We start from the raw sequence: 6,000 nt of genomic DNA, 5'->3' as shown, positions 1-6,000 counted from the left end.
GCTGAGTTTAAGAGTGGGTAACTTGTATTGTGCTAATACAAGTTATATCGCGCAGTCTTATCCTGGAAACATCTTCGCACGTTGGGGTTTAGCATTATTTTAGAGTATACCCGCGAACTAATGTGTTAATGGGTGGGGCGAAAAATACATGTTTCGACCCATGCCCATGCGCGTGTACCAAGCACCAAGTCTGTGTCTACTTGAAATTATTTTTTTCAAGTTTTTAACTTGATAAATAATTTATTTAAGAGTTTTATTTATGGAAAAAATTCCTTTTTTTTGTGTTTAATTGTTTTACAAGAAACAAAACTCGTTTTATAAGAAAAAACCTAAACCTAACTTGATTTGCAAGTTAATTTTTCTATAAATACAACTCGAAAATCTCTTTTCAAAACACACAAGTAGCGACCATCTCTAAGTCTACTTTTCTTCATATTCTTGCTTTTATTTTCGTGCGGCGTTTTACTTCCATCCCCGTTGCTGAGTTTAAGAGTGGGTAACTTGTATTGTGCTAATACAAGTTATATCGCGCAGTCTTATCCTGGAAACATCTTCGCACGTTGGGGTTTAGCATTATTTTAGAGTATACCCGCGAACTAATGTGTTAATGGGTGGGGCGAAAAATACATGTTTCGACCCATGCCCATGCGCGTGTACCAAGCACCAAGTTCGTGTCTACTTGAAATTATTTTTTGCAAGTTTTTAACTTGATAAATAATTTATTTAAGAGTTTTATTAATGGAAAAAATTCCTTTTTTGTGTTTAATTGTTTTACAAGAAACAAAACTCGTTTTATAAGAAAAAACCTAAACCTAACTTCATTTGCAAGTTAATTTTCCTATAAATACAACTCGAAAATCTCTTTTCAAAACACACAAGCAGCGACCACCTCTAGGTCTACTTTTCTTCATCTTCTTGCTTTTATTTTCGTGCGGCGTTTTACTTCCATCCCCCTTGCTGAGTTTAAGAGTGGGTAACTTGTATTGTGCTAATACAAGTTATATCGGGCAGTCTTATCCTGGACAGATCTTCGCACGTTGGGGTTTAGCATTATTTTAGAGTATACCCGCGAACTAATGTGTTAATGGGTGGGGCGAAAAATACATGTTTCGACCCATGCCCATGCGCGTGTACCAAGCACCAAGTCCGTGTCTACTTGAAATTATTTTTTGCAAGTTTTTAACTTGATAAATAATTTATTTAAGAGTTTTATTTACGCAAAAAATTCCTTTTTTGTGTTTAATTGTTTTACAAGAAACAAAACTCGTTTTATAAGAAAAAGCCTAAACCTAACTTGATTTGCAAGTTAATTTTAATATAAATACAACTCGAAAATCTATTTTCAAAACACACAAGCAGCGACCATCTCTAGGTCTACTTTTCTTCATCTTCTTTCTTTTATTTTCGTGCGGCGTTTTACTTCCATCCACGTTGCTGAGTTTAAGAGTGGGTAACTTGTATTGTGCTAATACAAGTTATATCGGGCAGTCTTATCCTGGACACATCTTCGCACGTTGGGATTTAGCATTATTTTAGAGTATACCCGCGAACCAATGTGTTAATGGGTGGGGCGAAAAATACATGTTTCGACCCATGCCCATGCGCGTGTACCAAGCACCAAGTCCGTGTCTACTTGAAATTATTTTTTGCAAATTTTTAACTTGATAAATAATTTAATTAAGAGTTTTATTTATGGAAAAAATTCCTTTTTTTGTGTTTAATTGTTTTACAAGAAACAAAACTCGTTTTATAAGAAAAAACCTAAACCTAACTTGATTTGCAAGTTAATTTTCCTATACATACAATTCGAAAATCTCTTTTCAAAACACACAAGCAGCGACCATCTCTAGGTCTACTTTTCTTCATCTTCTTGCTTTTATTTCCGTGCGGCGTTTTACTTCCATCCCCGTTTCTGAGTTTAAGAGTGGGTAACTTGTATTGTGCTAATACAAGTTATATCGGGCAGTCTTATCCTGGACACATCTTCGCACGTTGGGGTTTAGCATTATTTTAGAGTATACCCGCGAACTAATGTGTTAATGGGTGGGGCGAAAAATACATGTTTCGACCCATGCCCATGCGTGTGTACCAAGCACCAAGTCCGTGTCTACTTGAAATTATTTTTTGCAAGTTTTTAACTTGATAAATAATTTATTTAAGAGTTTTATTTATGCAAAAAAATCCTTTTTTTGTGTTTAATTGTTTTACAAGAAACAAAACTCGTTTTATAAGAAAAAGCCTAAACCTAACTTGATTTGCAAGTTAATTTTACTATAAATACAACTCGAAAATCTCTTTTCAAAACACACAAGCAGCGACCATCTCTAGGTCTACTTTTCTTCATCTTCTTGCTTTTATTTTCGTGCGGCGTTTTACTTCCATCCACGTTGCTGAGTTTAAGAGTGGGGTAACTTGTATTGTGCTAATACAAGTTATGTCGGGCAGTCTTATCCTGGACACATCTTCGCATGTTGGGGTTTAGCATTATTTTAGAGTATACCCGCGAACTAATGTGTTAATGGGTGGGGCGAAAAATACATGTTTCGACCCATGCCCATGCGCGTGTACCAAGCACCAAGTCCGTGTCTACTTGAAATTATTTTTTGCAAGTTTTTAACTTGATAAATAATTTATTTAAGAGTTTTATTTATGGGAAAAATTCCTTTTTTGCGTGTTTAATTGTTTTACAAGAAACAAAACTTGTTTTATAAGAAAAAACCTAAACCTAACTTGATTTGCAAATTAATTTTCCTATAAATATAACTCGAAAATCTCTTTTCAAAACACACAAGCAGCGACCATCTCTAGATCTACTTTTCTTCATCTTCTTGCTTTTATTTTCGTGCGGCGTTTTACTTCCATCCCCGTTGCTGAGTTTAAGAGTGGGTAACTTGTATTGTGCTAATACAAGTTATATCGGGCAGTCTTATCCTGGACACATCTTCGCACGTTGGGGTTTAGCATTATTTTAGAGTATACCCGCGAACTAATGTGTTAATGGGTGGGGCGAAAAATACATGTTTCGACCCATGCCCATGCGCGTGTACCAAGCACCAAGTCTGTGTCTACTTGAAATTATTTTTTCCAAGTTTTTAACTTGATAAATAATTTATTTAAGAGTTTTATTTATGGAAAAAATTCCTTTTTTTGTGTTTAATTGTTTTACAAGAAACAAAACTCGTTTTATAAGAAAAAACCTAAACCTAACTTGATTTGCAAGCCAATTTTCCTACAAATACAACTCGAAAATCTCTTTTCAAAACACACAAGCAGCGACCATCTCTAGGTCTACTTTTCTTCATCTTCTTGCTTTTATTTTCGTGCGGCGTTTTACTTCCATCCCCGTTGCTGAGTTTAAGAGTGGGTAACTTGTATTGTGCTAATACAAGTTATATCGGGCAGTCTTATCCTGGACACATCTTCGCACGTTGGGGTTTAGCATTATTTTAGAGTATACCCGTGAACTAATGTGTTAATGGGTGGGGCGAAAAATACATGTTTCGCCCCATGCCCATGCGCGTGTACCAAGCACCAAGTCCGTGTCTACTTGAAATTATTTTTTGCAAGTTTTTAACTTGATAAATAATTTAATTAAGAGTTTTATTTATGGAAAAAATTCCTTTTTTTGTGTTTAATTGTTTTACAAGAAACAAAACTCGTTTTATAAGAAAAAACCTAAACCTAACTTCATTTGCAAGTTAATTTTCCTATAAATACAACTCGAAAATCTCTTTTCAAAACACACAAACAGCGACCATCTCTAGGTCTACTTTTCTTCATCTTCTTGCTTTTATTTTCGTGCGGCGTTTTACTTCCATCCCCGTTGCTGAGCTTAAGAGTGGGGTAAATTGTATTGTGCTAATACAAGTTATATCGGGCAGTCTTATCCTGGATACATCTTCGCATGTTGGGGTTTAGCATTATTTTAGAGTATACCCGCGAACTAATGTGTTAATGGGTGGGGCGAAAAATACATGTTTCGACCCATGCCCATGCGCGTGTACCAAGCACCAAGTCCGTGTCTACTTGAAATTATTTTTTGATAGTTTTTAACTTGATAAATAATTTATTTATGTAAAAAATTCCTTTTTTTTGTGTTTAATTGTTTTACAAGAAACAAAACTCGTTTTATAAGAAAAAACCTAAACCTAACTTGATTTGCAAATTAATTTTCCTATAAATACAACTCGAAAATCTCTTTTCAAAACACACAAGCAGCGACCATCTCTAGATTTACTTTTCTTCATCTTCTTGCTTTTATTTTCGTGCGGCGTTTTACTTCCATCCCCGTTGCTGAGTTTAAGAGTTGGTAACTTGTATTGTGCTAATACAAGTTATATCGGGCAGTCTTATCCTGGACACATCTTCGCATGTTGGGGTTTAGCATTATTTTAGAGTATACCCGCGAACTAATGTGTTAATGGGTGGGGCGAAAAATACATGTTTCGACCCATGCCCATGCGAGTGTACGAAGCACCAAGTCCGTGTCTACTTGAAATTATTTTTTGCAAATTTTTAACTTGATAAATAATTTACTTAAGAGTTTTATTTATGGAAAAAATTCCTTTTTTTGTGTTTAATTGTTTTACAAGAAACAAAAATCGTTTTATAAGCAAAAACCTAAACCTAACTTGATTTGCAAGTTAATTTTCCTATAAATACAACTCGAAAATCTCTTTTCAAAACACACAAGCAGCGACCATCTCTAGGTCTACTTTTCTTCATCTTCTTGCTTTTATTTTCGCGCGGCGTTTTACTTCCATCCCCGTTGCTGAGTTTAAGAGTGGGTAACTTGTATTGTGCTAATGCAAGTTATCTCGGGCAGTCTTATCCTGGACACATCTTCGCATGTTGGGGTTTAGCATTATTTTAGAGTATACCCGCGAACTAATGTGTTAATGGGTGGGGCGAAAAATACATGTTTCGACCCATGCCCATGCGAGTGTACGAAGCACCAAGTCCGTGTCTACTTGAAATTATTTTTTGCAAATTTTTAACTTGATAAATAATTTACTTAAGAGTTTTATTTATGGAAAAAATTCCTTTTTTTGTGTTTAATTGTTTTACAAGAAACAAAAATCGTTTTATAAGCAAAAACCTAAACCTAACTTGATTTGAATGTTAATTTTCCTATAAATACAACTCGAAAATCTCTTTTCAAAACACACAAGCAGCGACCATCTCTAGGTCTACTTTTCTTCATCTTCTTGCTTTTATTTTCGCGCGGCGTTTTACTTCCATCCCCGTTGCTGAGTTTAAGAGTGGGTAACTTGTATTGTGCTAATGCAAGTTATCTCGGGCAGTCTTATCCTGGACACATCTTCGCATGTTGGGGTTTAGCATTATTTTAGAGTATACCCGCGAACTAATGTGTTAATGGGTGGGGCGAAAAATACATGTTTCGACCCATGCCCATGCGCGTGTACCAAGCACCAAGTCCGTGTCTACTTGAAATTATTTTTTGCAAGTTTTTAACTTGATAAATAGTTTATTTAAGAGTTTTATATATGGAAAAAATTCATTTTTTTGTGTTTAATTGTTTTACAAGAAACAAAACTCGTTTTATAAGAAAAAACCTAAACCTAACTTGATTTGAATGTTAATTTTCCTATAAATACAACTCGAAAATCTCTTTTCAAAACACACAAGCAGCGACCATCTCTAGGTCTACTTTTCTTCATCTTCTTGCTTTTATTTTCGTGCGGCGTTTTACTTCCATCCCCGTTGCTGAGCTTAAGAGTGGGGTAAATTGTATTGTGCTAATACAAGTTATATCGGGTAGTCTTATCCTGGATACATCTTCGCATGTTGGGGTTTAGCATTATTTTAGAGTATACCCGCGAACTAATGTGTTAATGGGTGGGGCGAAAAATACATGTTTCGACCCATGCCCATGCGCATGTACCAAGCACCAAGTCCGTGTCTACTTGAAATTATTTTTTGATAGTTTTTAACTTGATAAATAATTTATTTAAGAGTTTTATTTATGTAAAAAATTCC

This window comes from Papaver somniferum, chromosome 1 (genome assembly GCF_003573695.1).
Source record: "Papaver somniferum cultivar HN1 chromosome 1, ASM357369v1, whole genome shotgun sequence".
Classification (NCBI taxonomy): Eukaryota; Viridiplantae; Streptophyta; class Magnoliopsida; order Ranunculales; family Papaveraceae; genus Papaver; species Papaver somniferum.
The sequence above is the reverse complement of the archived record's forward strand: the minus strand, read 5'-3'. Positions refer to the sequence as shown.